At 39.4% G+C, this 20,500-nt stretch overlaps 1 protein-coding gene across 6 annotated transcripts in view; it reads right to left on the bottom strand.

The window, feature by feature from the left end:
- The window catches only part of LOC116671533 (RNA binding protein fox-1 homolog 3-like), a 751,379-nt gene that overhangs the window by 538,004 nt on the left and 192,875 nt on the right, over positions 1–20,500 (bottom strand). For all 6 annotated transcript variants that reach the window (XM_032502899.1, XM_032502901.1, XM_032502896.1 and 3 more), the window contains exon 3: positions 4,727–4,784. The gene's annotated coding sequence lies outside the window, so the exon portion shown is untranslated. The remainder of the gene's footprint in view (positions 1–4,726; positions 4,785–20,500) is intronic.

Here is a 20,500-nt window from a genome sequence, read left to right as displayed (position 1 = left end):
AAAAGATTATAAAAAATAAAATAAATAAAAATAAAAATGACACAGCAACCCTGTACCGTACTTCAGAGTGGGTTGGGTTGGGAAAGATAGTTGGAGTGTGTTATCGCGGACAAAAATGCTTTTTAAGCAGTCTCAGTCTGGTTGTTTGGTCTGCATGGAGTTCACCAAAAACAGACCAGAAACAACCAATAAAGTAATCATATTACATTATATCCTTTCATGCCCAATATTCCAGATGTAGTCCACAAAATATGTTGAACATTAGGGCTGTAACGATATGCAAATTAAAACCAAAATTGCAAAACTCCACTCCACGAACCTGTGTGAGAAGGCAGAATTGCGACACACCCCTTCAACTCCCAGAGTTATCCTTCTTGTCCAGGTCCAATACTAGCATATCTTTAAAATACTATTAGTCCTGTTGAGGCCTTATCCGTTTTGTCTGGTAAATAGCTAACTGGAAAGACGAATAAAAGCTAAGGGGGGGGGGGGCTAACGCTAACGGAGATGTAACGTTACGAATGCCCGCTGTTCTGACTCGGGTGCCTGGGTCTGTTTCCTGACAGTTCAGTAAACTGTCGTTAGCATCCTTAGCACCAGAGTTAAGTGCTGACCGGGCTGGCTGCTAGCTGGCTGGGGGCTGACTGGATGTGTCCCTGGGGCTGTTTTCAGCTCTCATCCCAACTGAAGCCTTGCAGCGCCGGGAGACTGAGGCAGGCAGACAAACAGGGGTTTGCTAGCTAGCTAAATTACCATTAGATTAATCGTCTAGCTATACAATAATAATAATAATAATAATAATACATTTTATTTAAAGGCGCCTTTCTTGGCCCCTTAAGGACACCGCACAGGGAATTCATATATAAAAAAACAGCAAAACAAATACTATACTTAATAAAACAGCAAAACAAATACTATACAACAGCAAAACAAATACTATACAGCAAAACAAAACAAATACTATACAACAGCAAAACAAATACTATACAGCAAAACAAAACCAATACTATACAACAGCAAGACAAATACTATACAGCAAAACAAAACAAATACAGCTACACTATTGGGTTTAGGGGGCGGTAGACAGCAGCAATGATGGTTGGAGTGGGACCAGACAACTTGCAGACAGCAGATTCAGAGGAGTTGGAGACAGGGACAGACACCGGCGAGACCTTCAATTTAGCAATAATCTACCGCGAGACCTCTTCCCCGGCCAGAGCCACGGGGTTGACCGATGTAAACAAATCCACTAGGAGTGGATTCGTTGAGTTCAGAAAAGTTGGGCTGTTGCCATGTCTCGGTTAAACAGAGAAAGTCAAGCCCACGATCGGGGATGAAGTCCTGGATGAGTTGTCCCTTGCGTGTCAGTGAGCGGATGTTGAGCAGAGCGAAGTTGAGATAGAAGATGTCACAGCTGGTGGCAGTGCTAGCCGACCGGGCTAGGCGGCCTAACACGCTGTGGTCAACAGCCCGGTTGGTAGAGCGTGGTGGGCGACGAGAGCTGGACCAGATGGTCTTCACTCCTGTTGAGCTGCCGCAGCGGAAACTCCGGCGGGACCCTCGGCGGAGGCATCTCCGGCGGGGCCGGAAGGCGATGTCCGGAGCAGGTCAACAGCCGAGCACGGCGAGCAGCAAGCTGCGCCAGCGTCCACCCAACGGTCTCCGTCATGTCAGTCTCCAACACCAAACAAAAACAAAACACGGTGGAGAGAAGACAAAAAATGCGTCGCCACATGCAACCCCAACCAAGGACAAACATCAACCAAAACCATCGACGTCCTCGTGAGGAAAACGCAAAAAAAAGCAAAATCACCGAAAACAATCAAGCCAGACGGCGCGGCGTCAATTTCACCAGCGTTCCCGTTGCCAGCGTTCCCGTTGCTAGCGTTGCCAGCATTTCCGTTGCTAGGCAGGTTATACAGTTAACATTACTGATGAATTTGTGGGTTAGCTAGCCCAGAGTTGTTAACCGTGGTCAAAACAATCATACTTAATATAACTGAGCGTTTTGGACAATATTGTAATCTTATATTACCCACCAAGAATTAGCTAACGTTAAAGACCTAGCATTAGCTACTTCCATGTCAACCAGAACCTTTACAATAGGCACCAAAGCAATTTTCCTCTTCAACCCCCCCTACAGGTTGGGAGCGGAACTGTCCAATACTGTTACCATTACCATTATTCTCGTGTCTCATTCCAACGAGTTAATGAACCACTGAAACAAATATGGAAACATTATTTTAAGGTACAAAATAATCTTTGGTGTTGGATCAATCAATATTGAAATCAATCAATTTATAAGGTATCTGTTGTATAATTACGTTGCAAAGTGGGATATAATCAATGACAAAACAATGCCATGTTTTCCCCCCCGGGGAAAAGTAATAAATTGAATCAAAATTAAAAATCATGATACAAACCGAACCCTGGGTTTGGTGTATTGTTCCAGCCCTAATTAACCTGATGCTAATGTCCTCGCATCCGCTGCGATGTTGTTTATATCGATATGGTTTAATTTTGCGTTACATGACCCATTTCTTCTGTAAAGCCGTGCCTGTGTTTGGATCTCCCTACTCTCCTCTTACTCTCCGCGCAGCCCCGCCACACAGCGCTGGTCCACAATTATGACATTTGTCTACTGTTTTAATTTTTTATTAACACAGCTGTACATATTATAAGTATGAGAGGCAAACCTGTATTTGTACCAGTGTTTCCGCGGGTAACCCTGCTATTGCTCCCGCCACGGCAAAAAACACGGAAGAAGTTCTTGAATGCAACTAACTTCAGTTTGTAGAGTAACAGCGTGTGAGACGGCGGCTGCTGGACCTGGGCCAGAGATGTGACCCATGGCCAGAATATCATAGTTCATAAAAATGCAGCGCAGCGACAATACAGACATTTCATACACACGTGTGTATCCGCCATTCGACCCGTGCTGGACCCATTCATAATGATCAGCTGTCTCTCTGTGAGTATGTCCATCGCACTCCCTCTCTCTCCCTAGCTCTTTTAATCAGTTATTGTTGAAAACAAGTGAAGGAGATTTCTCAGAAATGCATTTGGGAAACAAATATATCCTATGCTGTTTATTTCAGATCGCTCCTTTTCATTTACATGTGTTGCAGCTCTATGTCTATACAATTTCAACAAAAGAAGAATGTAACATAACATGGATGTGAAAGCAGTTATAAACAGCCTATGTGACAATAAAATTAGTTTTAGTTGAATTCAACAAATAATCGTGATCCAATATTGATCAAAATAATCGTGATTATCATTTTGGCCATAATCATGCAGCCCTACCCACAGTACATATGAGTCCGTACCGTATTTCTCTATTTCCTTTTGACCGCCACACAACACCACACACACACACACACAACACACACACACACACACACACACACACCACCACACACACACACACACCACACACACACACACACACACACACACACACAACACCACACACACACACCACACTCAAATTATAGAGTTTGGAGTATTGTGACCTTAGGCTATATTCAGTAAAACCATACATGTTTTATTCTCACTAATGAAGGAAAGGCTATTCATTTCAAGGTGAGTCAAATAAAAAAAAAAGTTATCAAAAAACATGCTTGGTGTTGAAAAATAAATTAGTCGGAGAGCTGTTAAATTGTCAAGGCCAGCGGCATTCTTACAGGATTTCTTTTAGTGCTGTTCCTGCACCACAAAAAAAACACCTCAGAGGGAAAAATGCATTATTTTATCCAAATGATATTGCTTGACCCAAAGTAAAACATTCTATTAAAAAGCAGAGTTAAAAGCAAACACCTAAATTGTTCTTTGTTAAAGTAAACTTATGTGAACCGTGCTGCTATGGGGTAGCCTATAGCCAAGGAAGCTGGACTTTTCTGAGCAGAAACATTTCAACTGACTATCATCTTAATCCCAAGTGCAATGGCCTCACACAGTTGTATGTAATTATCATTCACTTATTATTAAAACCAAAGAGTGGAGGGGAATGTTATCTAAAGTTCCATTAGCTGAGTCATTTGGGTCATGCTTTGAGTTTCCTTAACTAAATAGACAATGTAATACAGAAGTATGTTTTTTGCCACGGTACATTGATGACAATGAGGAAACCGTTTCCTCAATATGTGGATAAAACAAACTGCAAATTAGCAGTATTTAAAAACCAGACAGAATTGTGAAAAACATCATTGTCCTAACACTTAGCAAATGCAAGGGTCTCATAGAGGAAGACAGCTCCATAGCTCTTTTTGACTGGGAACCCCCCCTGAAGGCCACAGTCACACTGCACAGAACCACCACTTTAAAGTTGGCAGGAATCCAAAGATTTAAGAGAATCTGACAACAGCATATGGTTCCAACATATTTATAAAATGTAAAGCCGCCTTCTGAGTAAAACCTACAAAAGCCTTCTGTCGCTACGACGTAATTTAACACTACTGGGAAACAGAGGTAACACATATAGTTCATTTTCTGCAGTTATACCCCAGTTATAGCATACTTCATTAGATTACAAGTGTGTTTTAAAGAATAGAAACATAAATGTATCAAAATTAAAGTAGGGCTACAGTGAGCAGCATGGTTCATTTTTCACTCCATCCATTACCCTGTGATTCAAATGCAGGCTGAGAGAGGTTGTAGAAGTGGAAGGAAATAGAGAAAGAACAGATAAATAATGACGGTAAACTGGAAAAAGTTGCCTACTTACGTAAGGATGTCAGTAAAGTGTATGAGATGTCAAGATGTTTCTTCTGGTATATGTCAGCCTGTGGACAAATACAAAAGACACACATTTAAACAGATGGTTTGATACCAGGAAAAAAACAATTAGAGTATGCTAGCGCTGGTGGACGTGGTTTGGACTGTACTGTTTGTGCAACATGTTATGCTGGTGTATACTAACTAATAATAATAATAGATACTTTATTAATCCCGTAAGGGAAATTACAATGTTTCCACTCTGTTGGAATACACATTAAACACAGGCCTGAAATACACACACATGCTCTGTACCTATACATGCACAAAAGAGAGAGATGTAAGAGTGAGGGGGCTGCAGCTGACAATGGACAGGCACTACAAGCAGTTTGGGTTTAGTGCCTTGCTCAAGAGCACCTTGGAAGTGCCCAGGAGGCAAACTGGCATCTCTTCAGCTAACAGTCTACCACCATACGTTGGTTCCTACACTGTTAGACGTTTTATTGTATATTTGTATACCTACCCCATTACAGTACTATAACTGTACATGTTTTGCAGTATAATACCCTTACTGTACCTTAGTTTTACAGTAGCATAATACCCTTACTGTGAATCAGTTTTACAGTAGTATAATACCTTTACCCTTAATCATACTCTAATTACAATCTGCTAAATGATGCTGTAATTGTTTTGCTGTATTATACTTTTACTGTAATTGTGATTCACAGTATATTACACAATTTGGCATTAGCCGTACAAACTAAGATATTTTCCATAAATGCTATTGTATTTAATAAATTACAAATAATTGACTTTAGTCCATGTACAAAAGTATTACATTTTTATTTTCGTATTATACACGTACAAATTTCAGGACCAAGATATTTTTAAGTCTGAAAGAAACAGAATTTTTTTTACATACAAGCGATGCTACAACCATGTTTAAATATGCGCCAAACATTGGGCAGCATTCAGAGATGAATACATGTCTGAGCAATGCAGTTACCATTTGAATTGACTAAGAAAACTTGCTATGGATATCAGTGAGGCTGGGAGGGGTGAGAAGGAGAAGGAAAAAGAGAAAGACAAAGTGATAAAGAGGAGGAACCGGCCTCTGTTCCTGCGTTACCTGGAGAGGAGAAAGACGCACACTATTGTGGCTGAGGACTTAGTCAAAGGTGACATCAGCATGGGGACACTGGTGAGGAGGAGTCAGTCTGACAAGTACACGGAGTACAGCGCCAAACTAAGAAAAATGTACATTTTCTAACTCCCCAGATGCAACTGCAGAACACTGAATAATCTAGCCAAAACATCAGTTAATTCTTTATCTTAGAAGTTTTTTTCTTTGTCTTTTTTGAAATTCCGAGTATGTATGAAAAATCAATGTGGTTGTTTACCACAGAGCTGAAGTTGTTGGGCGTTTGGTTGGGAAGGGGACAAAGGAACAGCCTGTTAAGAAGCATTTGTGATGGACAATGATGAGGCCATCCCATGGTACTCCGGCTTGATGATCCACAGCTGCTGGAAGGTGGACAGAGAGGCCCGGATGGAGCCTCCAACCAGACAAGTGTATTGGTGCTCTGGTGGGGTGGACCGTACTGGACTGTAAGAGAAGCAGAGAAATGGTCATGAGTTTATCTTCTCTAAACTGTTAACGGACTTAAGACTTGTGCAAAAGCAGAATACAACAGCATAAGAAATAACACACAGTCACAAGTATTAGTAGTTTTACAGGGTTTTTCCTCCCCAGATAATTCAAAAGGTCTTTCTACTTTCTTATGCGGTCTGTTGGCCCTAGTACGGCTAAAAAATGTTAAAAAAATAAAAATAAAAAAATAAAATGAATTAAAGGTTAACTATTTTTTTTAATCTGGACCCTACTTTCCTGTTCTTGTGTCTAAGTGACCACAATCTTTGAAAATCTCTGATAACTTTATGGAAAGGATTCCTACAGAGGTCCACATTTATTCTGTGGAATAAGTTGAGTAAGATCCTTTTTCAAAATATAAAAACATTCCTAAAATTGCTATTGCTTCACCCACCGGACTCTGATGGGTTTGGTGATGATGATTTCGGGGCTGACTCTTTAACAAAAAGGTCTATCTTCGTACGGATCCTTTCCAAATGTTGTCAGTACGCAGTGGATATCTGTTGTCCATGGACTCTGAAATATTAGCTGCACTTATCGAAGGGGCAGCACATTTTCCTTCCATCTCTGATGTGAATTTTCAAGTGAGCGCACAAAGCTGAGAAATTATCAACCACAAAGGAATATCCTTTAACTTTACAACCAAGGGTACTACTGAACTTTACTTTACTACTGAGTTTGTTTTTTAATCTGTTACTGTTTATGGTTCCTGTGCATATGGGATTTAAACTTAGTGAAATTTGTGAAAGAAGCTGGACATTGGTCATTTCCACATAGCAAACCACATGCTGATATCTGTTCACATGTCTACAGAACGTTCCTTATTCTGAAGTACACAGGTTGCAAAACGTACCCCTCTACATACCTGCAAAAGTCAGTTTGTAGATAGGTTGCAATGTTGAAATTTGTGTCCTTGTGGCTCAGCAAGCGATGAGGGACCATGTGCTCCTGTGTGTGTGTGTGGGGGGGGGGGGGGGGAGAAGTACTACACTATTATAAAGAATCCTTAAATCACTTGTCTAATGATCTTTAGGGTTAAGCGGCTAGGAAAATAAATACATTTTACTTTTCTTTTCCCCCATAAACCATGGTAGCAGTACACTCAACTACTAACACCATATTCTTTCAGTTATACAATCTTTAGCTTAGGTCATGAACTAAAAAAGGATTAATTCAATGAAATATCACATTACAGAAAGCGATAATACTACCGTAAGGTTGGGCCCTGAGGCTAATCTTTGCTGGACAACATGATGGTTTTAAGTGGCCAACTTAACATTTACCAGCTAACGTTATTCAATTTAGCACGTCTATTGCAGCTAAAAGAAAATACCCAGATTAGTTTTCCTTACCATCCTCCCATTAACGTTACTTAAAGAAGCTTTCCCTGTCACTCGACATAACTTATAGAATGTGTGTTTTCTGATGACATTAGATGCTATTTAAACTTGATGGGCGACTGCAGAGGTAACGGTTTGATGTTACCTTTACCCCCACTAATGTTAGGTTAATATAAACGCGGTAATACATGTTGCTTACTCGTGCTAAAACCAACCGACAGACTCAACATTTGCTAGCATTAAGCGGAGGTAATGTTAGCCAAAATGCAGCAAAAGCAAGCTAAAAAGCTAGCAGTTACTGGCCTTAAACTTCCAGAACATGGCTTGCATTTGAATTAATCTTAAAATATAATGGTGGTCTGACAAGTGAAAAGACGTAGGCTACCGAAAAGCGTGTGTAAAAAAAGAGTTGTGTTAACTTTACCGAAAGTATATAGCTAATCCTCAAAATGGCATGTTAGCTTGTTTTCCTTCTGTGGGAAACAAAACTAGTTAATAACAGATTTCTCTTGCCAAGCTAGCTATGACAAGGCCGTTAACCTAACGTCGCAGCGTGCAAAGGCTTGTCAGCAGAGATTTTAATGTAACAGAATTAGCAAATATTGGTCTTACCTTAACACTGCTCCAGCTCTCGTTGAGGAGTGTGTGTGACTGGATTCTGGCGCGCGCACACCAAGCCGCTACTCCTTTGAAATATCTACCAGCTACTCCTTTGAAGTCGTGAGGTCAGAGTTCAAATCTAGCGGTCAAGCATTTATATCGTAATCCATGTATTGTTTCTCTCTACATTTCTCTATAAATTATTTACACTACTGAAAAAAATTCCTCTTGCCAAAGTTCATTATTAAATTAATGAACTTGAAGGTAATTTAATAATTATTAAACTATTAAATTACCTTCACTGCTAAAGGTATAACAAATAAAATATCTTCCATTTTATAGAGATATACAATTTTTTACATTTAATTTCTATGCTTCTTTAACATTAACTACCAATTTTATTTCTATAAGTCTCTTATTCAACTACAGTGCACTACTGCTTTTGTTTTACAGCAGACCACCGCAAATTCAAAATAAACAGTAAATCACTGCAAATTAAACGTTAATACCCATAATGCAATGTTTATTACAATAATGAACCAGAAAAGAAAATTATGGTATTTTACTGGGCATTTTGTGGTAACTGTAGAAATTACAGCAACGTCTACCAGTGAGAGATTACAGATGAAAATGTGCTCACAGCTAAGAGCGATCCCAGAAGGTAGTAGACATAGACTACACCAACTATGACATTGTTGGAATTCAAACAATACTTAGCCCTACTAAGCATCTCCCGGGGCCTGTTGCACGAAAGTAGAATAAAGATATCCAGGATAAGTGAAAAAGCGCAGCTTGATTTGATCTGCTCATCCCGGCTTAATCGGTTGCACGTTTGCCGAGCCAGGATAAACAGGTGGAGCTATGTCAAGCCAGGTGTAGATAGCTGAGATAAGTGCACGTTCACGGCTTTCTTAAATAGACCACGATACCTATCACAGATTTACTGATGCAGAGATGAGAAGACGCATGCGCCAAATGTTTCACCCAATGGACAGCAGCTTCGAATGGAAAGTAACGAGGAGGGGAAGAATATGGAAAAAGGGAAATACGGCTCTTATCAAACGGAGAGAAAAAGCCCGACATAGCGGACCCGACTGAATGTGTGGGGGTTTAAAAATATCTACTTTGCCTCAAAAGTGAGCAGAGGGAACTAATATTCCTCGGGAAATGGACCCTACGGACTTTAGGCTTAATTTCAAACCCTTTTTTACAACTTGAGAACATGTTTTACAACCACGCACAAATCTCTATAAGCTATATCTAATTCTTTGTACAATTAATGTTCATACAGAACAATCAGAAAGGGACAACAACTAGAAAAAAAAGTAAATGACTTCAATACACGCTGTGAACATATATGTAAAACAATATTCATGTTTTTTTATTCTTCTGACAAGTGACCGCACCAAAATAAAAAGATTAAGAAGCAAGTGGTGTTCCCGGTGTGATGAATGTAAACCACACTACATACGTGCTGTACATAGGCCACGTTATTGGTCCAGGGATGGGAGACTTATTGAGAAGGTTATGAAACCAATGTAAGCTATAACAAAAAACAATAGGCCCACTTATTAAGGAGTAACACAAACTAGCCTACCCTTCATTAGAGAAGGACAAGCAACAAGAAAATGAAATCATGAATGTAGTGGTCTCTGACCAGTCTGCCATTATTATCATCTGGAATATCTCTACATTAATATCATCACACTTAATCTCCGGAGCGCGTCCTGTAGAAACCTGAAGCTGAGACCACGGACGCTGCGCTGATCATCTCTACTTTTACAGAGAGAGTGGACACTGACACAAATCGCAAGTCTGCTGGCAGGCAATAGCCACCGGCCACCGGGCACCGGGCAGCGGCCGCACGCCAGGCAGCCTCGACACTACCGTCCCACCGGGAAAAGTCCCACTCCGCATCAGGGTGCCAGTGCAACCATGTCTAACATCTAAACAGCTGTAGTAGGGTTTAAATCAAACTCGCGAAAACAAAAGTGACAAGTAGGCTAATGCATGTTAATAAAAATAAAGCAGAACACATGCAGAAGACAACGCAATAACTGTTAAACACATTTATTTCGGATCAGACGGCAGCTGATTTGACACATGAGACTCCAGGATTAATCTTAGCCCGGCTGTTAGCCTGCTCTGGACCAGGCTAGCCGCAAAGAATACATCTCCATGGTTACTTGGCTGGGCTTAATTCAATCTGGTTTCGTGCAACCGAGTCCAAGCTAAATTCATCCAAGATAACTTGAATATCCCGGCTTAATCCCTTATCCTGGTTTCGTGCAACAGGCCCCCGGACTGAGGGGTTAGTGTCCAAACCTTTGGACCCAATTTTGAAATGGACCTGTGAAAACCTACACATAGCTGACATGCATGTATGCATTTTCAAAAAAGAGACCTGGCATTTTAAAGGGACCCAGTTCATATAAACCAGAGGTTAATTAGACCCAATGCAAAATGCAGTTAACTTAAAAAGACCCAAACAGTGAGAACAGAAGCAATGGCTGCAGCATGATGCTCCACCAATTAACAAGCAGCCACAGAGCAAAAGCATATATAATTTTTCCCTACACATTTTCCTCCTGTGATAATGATGACAGGTTCTGCTCAGGTATTAGATACATATACCTTTAACCCGCTGCTAAAAAAATGGAACCTTACCTAATCTAATTAGACTCTCCTGGGTCATGTCTTGGTTATTAGGAAGTGAGTTCTGCCTGAGGCTGACGATTTTCATCGTCAACAACTACTGCTGTTATTGTTACAAACCATACAAACCTTGAGTGGAACTGTAAAGACTTCTAATTTTCTGTCAGGACTTTGTCAAACTGCACTAAACACTATGGGTGGGGGGGAATATTGATACAGCATATTATTGCGATATTTTCAGTGGCAATACTGTATCAATACACAGGCACCAAGTATGGATCTTTTATTATATATTTGTTGGTCAGTTTGTTTGCTTCACAATCCCATTTTGCAGCAATGAAATTGAAGTTAGATGAACAAACAGAGAAATTTATCTTTTTAGATAAAACTGATGTTGACAAAATTTCCTTTTGGGGACATTTGAAATAGGAAAAAATTAGAAGTTGGAAAAAGGTTATAAGTTGCAATATTTCGAAGAATACTGCAACATGTTTAAAATCGCAATAATGTTGTATCGTGGCATAAGTATTGTGATGATATCGTATCTGGAGGTGATTCCCACCCTTAGTAAACACATTGGATGATAAACCAAGTTATGAGTATTGTTATGGATAGGTATCACCCTGTGTTTTGATAAATGTTTTAGGATCAATGACACATTAATCAATACATAAATAAGTAAATGAACACTCCTTAAACACTATATCTAGAGCTGGGTGATAGTTAATAAAATATCACAATATTTTGGACAAAACATCTCGATATCAATACTGTAGGGCTGACTATTGGTGTTTTCACAAAATATTTTCACAATGAGATTTTTGACAAATACTCATCAGTAATGTGGATTATGACTAAGTGGGTAAAGGCAAATAATAAAACAGCTAGAATAGTCTGGTATATTCAGAAAAGTACATCACTTTGCTGTAATGCACCCTTTAAAAACAGGAGAAGACAACACTTATACCATATTACAATATTCAAAATCTAAGACAATATCTAATCTTCTAATTCATGACATCAATGTAATATCAATATATTTCCCAGCCCTAACTATACCTAAAACAAATAAACACGTATCAGCTTGTCAGTCAGTTCTTACAAGTTTACATTTGTGTTTAGCTCTAATGGCTGCTACAATTAAAACTAAAGTTGAGTCTATAGATAGACAGATCAACGTGGAGCCAGCCAGCAGGCCAGACAGATGGTGTTTCATGGCAAAACAATTTCTAGTAAACAGATACAGCTACACCAACGGCTGGCAGCTACTTGCTCTCTTCCCTGCTCTCCCTTAAACCTGGGCAATTAAAATATTTCTCCCACAATAACAAGAGAGGAGAGAAACATACTGGAGATGCAAATCTCTCAGGTTGAAAATATCATGGCAAACTGTGTTTCTATGGCAACTGTGGACCACAGAGGCAGTAAAGAGAAAAAAATCAGCTTGGGAAAAATACAGAAGATGCTGCAGTGACAGACCTTTGGGACTGTCCTTATTTCAACTCTGACCACTGCTGCCTTCCAAAGTGGGCCCGCCTGCCTGCCTGCCTGCCTGCTTATGTGTGTGTGAATGTGTGTGTGTGTGTGTGTGTGTGTGTGTGTGTGTGTGTGTGTGTGTGAGAGAGTGTGTGTGTGTGTGTACATTGGTGTGATGTGTTTGTGCGTGTGACCCTAGGACATTACATTTAAAGAGGTCATTGACCTGAGGAGCAATGCAACAGCAACAATCAGAATCAGAAACAAGCAAACAGCAAGCTAATCAAGCAGACCATAGCACCAACCCCCAGATCCCATCACACTGAACAAACTCCAACTCCCATGGGCCTTTGTGTATCTGTATACTATTTTGTGTATATGTGTGCATGTGTGTGTGTATGTGTATTTATGGAATGTTTAACAACAACCACATGCTTATAGTGGCATTGGCAATGCATTAGCCTGAGTAGTGTAGTACATATTTAAAACAGGCTACATATGAGCATTACATATTTGCATACTATTCGAATATTTAAAAAAATGGAATTCAAATGGTATTATAGAGGAAGACGGACAACTAGTATATACGTCTTGAGATATTAAATCTCTTTTAAATGTATGTTGCTCGCTATGTAAATCAAAACAATTCAGAATTAGGCTAAATATTTCTTTCAAAAGTTTGAGTTACCTTATATTTGTGATTTAATTTTTAAGAATCTTTTTCATGTTAAAATTTCATCTGAAGAAGTTAAAAGAACTCTTAACTTTCATGCTGGTAAGGTTTGTGGTCCCAATGGTTTTTCAGTTGAAGAAAGATGTTAAGAGACAATGTGTGCACCTACATTAACAAAAAGGGTTCCAGTACTCATTTCAGGAAAGAAACCAAAAATGCAGTTGCAGTTCAATGGCTGTACCTTCTATCTGGACAGGGCTGGATGCACAAATGCTCAACATAACTTTTTACAATTAATGATTCACAGAACTTGCTGGCTACAGAGTAGTTACTAAATGTTTCAATATGTAACCAATCAGTTTTCTTTTGACTGCAAAAGTGAGAGAAAGCAGACACATAGGGAAGCCTTAAAGGTCCCATGGCATGACAATTTCCCTTTATGAGCATTTTTAACATTAACATGCGTTCCCCCAGCCTGCCTATGGTCCCCCAGTGGCTAGAAATGGTGATAGGTGTAAACCGAGCCTTGGGTATCCTGCTCTGCCTTTGAGAAAATGAAAGCTCAGATGGGCTGATCTGGAATATTGACCCACATGAGGTCATAAGGGGGAAGGTTACCTTCCCTTTCTCTGCTTTACCCGCCTAGAGAAATTGGCCTACCCATGAGGAAGAGACATCATGGCTTTCAAAAGGACAAAGTGGCACATGAAGCAGGCAATTAGTGTATAATAAGTAAAAGTAAACCATTGGCTACACTGTTTCATGCAGTTCAAAATCCAGATCATGTTTATAGTTTCAAAATCAACTATATCAACATTTTATGTTGATGCCCTACTATATATTCTTCTTACTTTATTTTAACAAATGGGCCTTACAACTGGCCTCTTCCCCCCTGTCATCTTCATCTGCTTCCTCCTGATCACTCCCTGCCTCTGTCCCTTGTTCTGAATGTGCAACCTTCTCTTCCTCACAGTCATCTTTTACCGCATCCTTCTGATTAGTGCCCGACCAATAAAGGATTTTTAAGGCCGATACCGATACAAAAAAAAATCCGATATGCCGGCCAATATATATATGTATATAGTATATCTTAAATCCAGATAAGCGTATCAAAACATAACAGATTTCCCTAACATTAGTTATTTGTAGTTATTTATGAGTTCTCAGTAAAATAATATTATAATTTGTTTTATTGTCACAACAGAAGAAAGGAACATCAAATATAATAACATTCTGAATAATAAAATGTATAAACTTAAGAAACTTAAGATTTGAAACTTACTTAAAAACAAAAAAAGCGTTGCCAACAGGGACGTGATACAGTGCCCTCTGGTGGACAAGCTACGCAATGCCAACATTCACTACATGGTTGGTCGTCATGATTTTTTTAAATATTCATTCATCAGAATCATTTATTTGCCATAATAAATGATTTTTGTTTAATTGGCCATTATAAATGCCAGAAATTGAATACAAATGATCAGTCTCTTTTTTTCTTATAATTTTTTTAAATTCAAATAATCGGTTTCAGCATGTACTTTGTAGTGTGTTGTAATGTAACGCCACCAAAACAGCAACCCTCTAAACGTTATGAATTCAAACATGCCAGTTTGTAATATTTTGTATTATGTTGTTCTTCTCTTTACTAAAATAAAAACTAATCAAAGGGCAGAATGCTCTTACAGCTTTGCTGTCACATGTACAGCAGTCACATTCTCTATGTTTACTCAGAAGGAATCACTGCACGTGGGTAGGGACTTGTAATGACATTTCAAGCATGTTTAGAGGCTAAAAACAAGTTTAGAACTTGCCCTGTTTCAGCCTGTTGGGTGCTAACTCTAGTAAGAGGATAACATGGGTTAGACAGCACCGATTGGTTTCGTTTATCTAACACCACTCCAAATTTAAAAACAACAAAACTACGTGTTGAAATTGACCGGAATTCTCCTTTCAAGGTTAATCCGGCCCAGTATCTGGGTGATGCATGATAGTCTTTTCAGCAGTTTCTGGAAGAGTTTCATATTACTCTGACACAAAAGATATTTGTATAGAATGAATTGCCACAGGGTAAAAAGCTGAAACTAAGTAATAACAAAACTGTGGGTTTTGTTTTCATTACATATACTTGTTTGATGAAACAAGCCTCACGTGATCGTGCACTCACCCCCCACCCCTCCTCCACACAGTTGCTAATAGCCAAGGTGGACACGGGGAATTAAAATACAGAAATCAGAAGAGGTTATCTTAACTTAAGTTTCTGCACAGGGAAGTCACCGGACACTACAAACTTCTGAACATAGCCATACTGAGAAAAACAGAGAGTAGTGTGGAGCTGATACAATAGTCTTAATTAGCTTTGTAGCATCTCATTTGGCAACAGCTTGAATGTGACGTTCATTAATATCAAAAAGTTACACATTAAAGCTTTAAACTCAACTTCTTCTTATAAATTTGTCAGAAAGTCTAATATGTTTAATAATCTTATTACGAGAGCACAAACGCTAAATAAGAAAATGATGACCTAAATCCAGCTGCTTAAGAACAATAAGACCACAATGGATTTTAAACAGCTGGAAACAGACACATTCTCACTCCCAACAACTGGAAAGAATATGGACGCTTTGTCAGGTGCCTTTGGCGTTGTTATTGATGCTAAAGATCTCCTTTAGCATCATATCTAAACGAAATTATGGAAATTTTTTGTGTTCCTCCAGTTAGTGTCCACCAAACAAAAGAAAAGGATTTTTCATAAAAAGTAATCCCAGTTCTGAATGTCTTGCCGTAGAGTCCATTGCTACCTGTCTGCTAACTTTGCTTGCCGAACTTGTTCCGTCTGAAAGAATATTTTAACTTCTTCCTTGGAGCATGTTATCCCGTGAACAAGATATTTGGGCTTATAAAAAGAAGAATGGAACAGTTGGGTTTAGGAAAAGAAGAATGGACCGTAGGGTGTAGGAAAAGTGACACACGGGACATAAACCCTTGTCTCCGGAGTGAAAGTCCTGTGCTGTTTGACCCATCCAGCACCCCAATTAACCTCCTTACATGGAATTTTGGGCTTTCATACTACACGCTACCGTTGTCGCTCTTAATACTACAATCGCTTCAAGCTCTGCGGAGCTGCTGCTCATACACATGCTAAAGGGTGTTTTTTGCGTTGGTATCTGACGCTAACAGCCACTGACAAAGCATCCATATTTTACGAGTTGGAAATGAGAACAGGTTGCTGGGAAAAGGACTTTAGTGATTACCTAGGCCATATCACCAGCAATATAGCAAATGTGTGTATATAAGTTGACCATATCATGCTGCAAAACATACTGTACATTTTTAGTTTGACATTCTGCAGTCCAGGCAGACATTGGTTGTCATATAGCCTGCAGAGTAAACAATAAACTTGAAGACTGATAGTTGCTGCAGTTGGTAATCCATCAACAAGATAGTTGTTGGAAGCAATCCTTTTTGAAAGCTTACTCTCAAATCATGGATGGGAAACTGTCCAAGCCTGCAACCAGCAGGGACTGTTCACTGTGATGGACCACTTTTCTCCAACAAGCTTAAAGTTTCTGCATGTTGATTTTCAATTGAAACCAATGGCTGTCTGGAATTATAGAAATCAATCTTAAAACTCATGGTAAGCTTTGACAAATGGTCAGCAGTAATGCACTAACTTTATACATAAATTGTATTGGCTAAAAGATATCAACCTGACTTTTAAATTGATAAACTCATTCTTCTTATTACACCAAACTAATGACAAAAATAACAAGTTAAGTAATATCAGAAATCATAACTAAACATTATAAATCATAATTTTATTGTTTGTTCATATTCAAGAGGTTGCTGGATACCCAGTTATAGTTAACGTTACAGTTCAGACATTACTGTAAGTACACTCTGCCGCCGACTTCAGCTGCATAGCTGCATAGCTGCATAGAAGCACTGGCTGCCCTGTGAAGGACGCTTGTCAAAAAGTACGGGGAAGTTTTAGACGCTTTGGTTGCTCTGAGGTGGCGGAGTTCTATTTCGACCAAGGGAGCACAAGCAGCCACTGCACGGCTAATACATTGACACTAATGTAAATGTGCTGTATTTATATAGCGCTTTTCCAGTCTTAACAATAGCTCAAAGCACTTTTACATCTACAGGATTCATTCACACACATTCATACACTGTGGCCGGGGCTGCCGTACAAGGTGCCATCAGATATACATACACACTCACACTCCGATGCGCAGCACCGGGGGCAATTCGGGGTTCAGTGTCTTGCCCAAAGACACTTCGACAATGACTGCAGGGGCGGGGATTGAAGCACCAACCTTCCGATTGGCAGGCAACCGCTCTACCACTGAGCCACAGCCGCCCCACACTAGAAACCTTTCATAAATTTCATATATAATGATAGCATTTTTATTGTTTGTTGGTTGCAGCGGTTGTTAGCAGTTAGGTCACGTTAACTGGTCCCTATACGCAAACAACATCACATCATAAATGATAGGGAACCCAGCAACGGCGATTATGAACTTTTCCTCCATTTTCTCGGAACTAATGTTTTGGTAGGAACGAAAGTTAACATCTCATGTTTCTCCAGAATCAGCCAGCGAGGACGTCTATATTTTGGTTGCTGGCATTTGCCGCCGAACCGCATCATAGCTCATTACCATCAAGTTGAGTTACTTTCAACTTTCTGATTGACGCTCAACACGCTCAAAATGCCCGAAATGCGACGTTGACAGATTTGCAGCTGCAGCTGAGAGAAGCTTTCATTGAAAAGGAATGACTTCCGGTAACTTTAGAAGCTCACGTCGTCGGCGGTGTGTACGTACGTACAGTTAAGCATTTACCCACAAAAGATAAAACTTGTGTCAATATGGACATCCTTTACAGTAGCTACATCATTAGATTGGTTAGATTGTTCTGTTCATTTTACTGAAATCCTAAGTACCAAATGATGAACATAACTTATGTGCTCATGCTAATGAACAAAAGAGATGAGAAATCATCAATCCCTACCTAATGGTCCTAAAAGCTGGGTTAATTTCTGCCCTTTTTTCACATTCTTCTAGTTAGCATCCACCAAACAAAAGAAAAGGCTTTTTCATAAAAAGTAATCCCAGTTCTGAATATCTTCCCATAGAGTCCATTGCTACTTGTCTGATAACTTTGCTTGCCAAACTTGTTCTGAAAGAATATTTTAACTTCTTCATTGGAGCATGTTGTTAGATATGCTTGTTAGGTTGTTGCCTACATAATACAAGAATTAAACTATCCCCAATGTTTAGTTATAACCCCACCGTCACCGACAACCAGCACTAACGTTAAGTTACCAGTGTGGAACTGAGCAGCCACGTGAGAACAAGCTGTCATTGGCTAGTCAATCATGGCCAATAAAATTTCCATCTGCTACTGCCGGTTCGAAACACAGAGACACTCATACAGATCTACATGATAAGATTCATAGCATTTATAGCAATTGGCACGATGCGCCTTGGCACTAGTAACAATAAAGATAATAGAACTATGACTGGAAATAATAGTCAAGCAGGTATCAATTTTAATTTCATTAAAGAGTGCACATTGACATTATATTCCATCATTATATGAATAGTAACTTGTAAATAATACAGATTAAAAAATAATTATAGTAAAGTAAAAATAACAAGTAAATGAATAGTATAGTAATGAGTTTGGCCTTGTAAGGAGGGAAATGGAGTACACCCTTTTTCCTTCTTCTTTTGTCCCCTTTTTAACTTTACCTGCCCCCAGACCTTTAGGGAGCTGGCCCACTACAGGTCTTCCCTTCTCATATTGGGCTGTCCCTAGAGCCTCTGGGAGGACGCCAGTCTGTTATGAGTGAGTAAATATGTTGTTTTTCTTTTTCTATTGTTTGAAGGGAGCCAGCCCTCCTCCATCTCACCCCCATGCCAGTCTGATCCAATAAAGCCCCCCAAAGTACTGAATATAACAGAAGTAAATGAAACGACACAAATACAAATTGGCACCGTCTTCTTCCCTCAGCACCCACTGCTCACCAGTTAAAAATGTCTTACGAGGAGGAGAAATCCACACAGCAGAGCACACAGTTGGAGGCAGGCTGACCTGGGCTTCACGCAAAACACTGCTTCTCTGTGGAGCAGCCAGGAGCAGCATGAAGACACTATTCACACTTGCCTTTGCTAGTTTGCAAAATGAAAACGCTTTTTAGTAATATACACCCTCTTCTTCTGTGCCGTAGTGGCAGAACAGCAACTTTTCCCTCTTGACCAATTAAAATGGATTCAGAGCAGTTTTTTTTAACTGTTGTAGGACGTATTATTCTAAAAATATTTTGGTTTTGGTTTGTTTACATGATGTTGGGTGCACCTGTTTAGGTTGCACAAACATCCGGCGCATCTACTTGGAGCAAGATGCTTAGAAATGTCCAATGCAGCATCTTAAATGGTGTTTGGACATTCCCTATATAGTTGATAAACACTGTGTAGGGAATTGTGAGGGAGGGAATGAGGGACCAGTTTTAAACGCAGCGTTTGAATGCAGTCATCCCTACCACTCAGGTGTAATGTCAGCCTTTTTTAAAACCATGACACCACAAACCCTAACCACCAAGTACCAACATTCACCATATACTGTGTATTGGTAGAACACCTTCATTAACTTAGAATTAAACTGAAATTGTATGTAATGTCACTATGGAGCTGATACTACCGACTTTATGGCGTCATAAGGTTAGAAGTTGAATTGTCATATCACAGTTAAAAGAAATAGCTAGGAAATGTGCTTATTATCTTTCTTCCTGAGAGTGAGATGAGAAGTTGGATACCAATTTTATACCTGTAAATTAATTACAAAGCCATGGGGTAACAAAAGAGAAAAAATACTCCTACCTCCACTTTTCTCACCAGTGAACATGTTGTACCTTGTTTTTTTAAAGCCACACACAGACAGGAATGTTCAAATGACAATGTGTGGTTTTAGGGGGAGTTACATGCTGACAATTTATTCTTTATTTAATAGTAGTAGGAGGAGGAGGAGGAGGAAGAGGAGGAGGAGTAATTTTCCAAAAGAAAATGTAGCTACAAATAAATGAATACATAAATAGAAAGGCACTGAATTTAAAGAAAAAACAAACAGAAAACATATTATACCTACCCTTTTTACATATACTGTAAAAGGCAACCCTTTCCCTACTAGATTTAGGCTATACAAAAAACAAACAAACACAAAGTTCCAATCATTTCATTCACAGTATAAACCATTCCTTAGTTTCCTTTATGTTAACCACATTATTTTTAAACATATTTTTACAATGGCAAAGTGAAGTACAGATTGTTTCATTACTTGTCACAAATTCGAGTATCAAGTTCTTTCTAGTGGAGTAGAAGCCTGTAT

The sequence above is a fragment of the Etheostoma spectabile genome, chromosome 21, assembly GCF_008692095.1.
Source record: "Etheostoma spectabile isolate EspeVRDwgs_2016 chromosome 21, UIUC_Espe_1.0, whole genome shotgun sequence".
In the NCBI taxonomy this organism is placed as follows: domain Eukaryota; kingdom Metazoa; phylum Chordata; class Actinopteri; order Perciformes; family Percidae; genus Etheostoma; species Etheostoma spectabile.
Note: the sequence above shows the minus strand (reverse complement) of the source record. Positions and strands in the feature narration are given on the sequence as shown.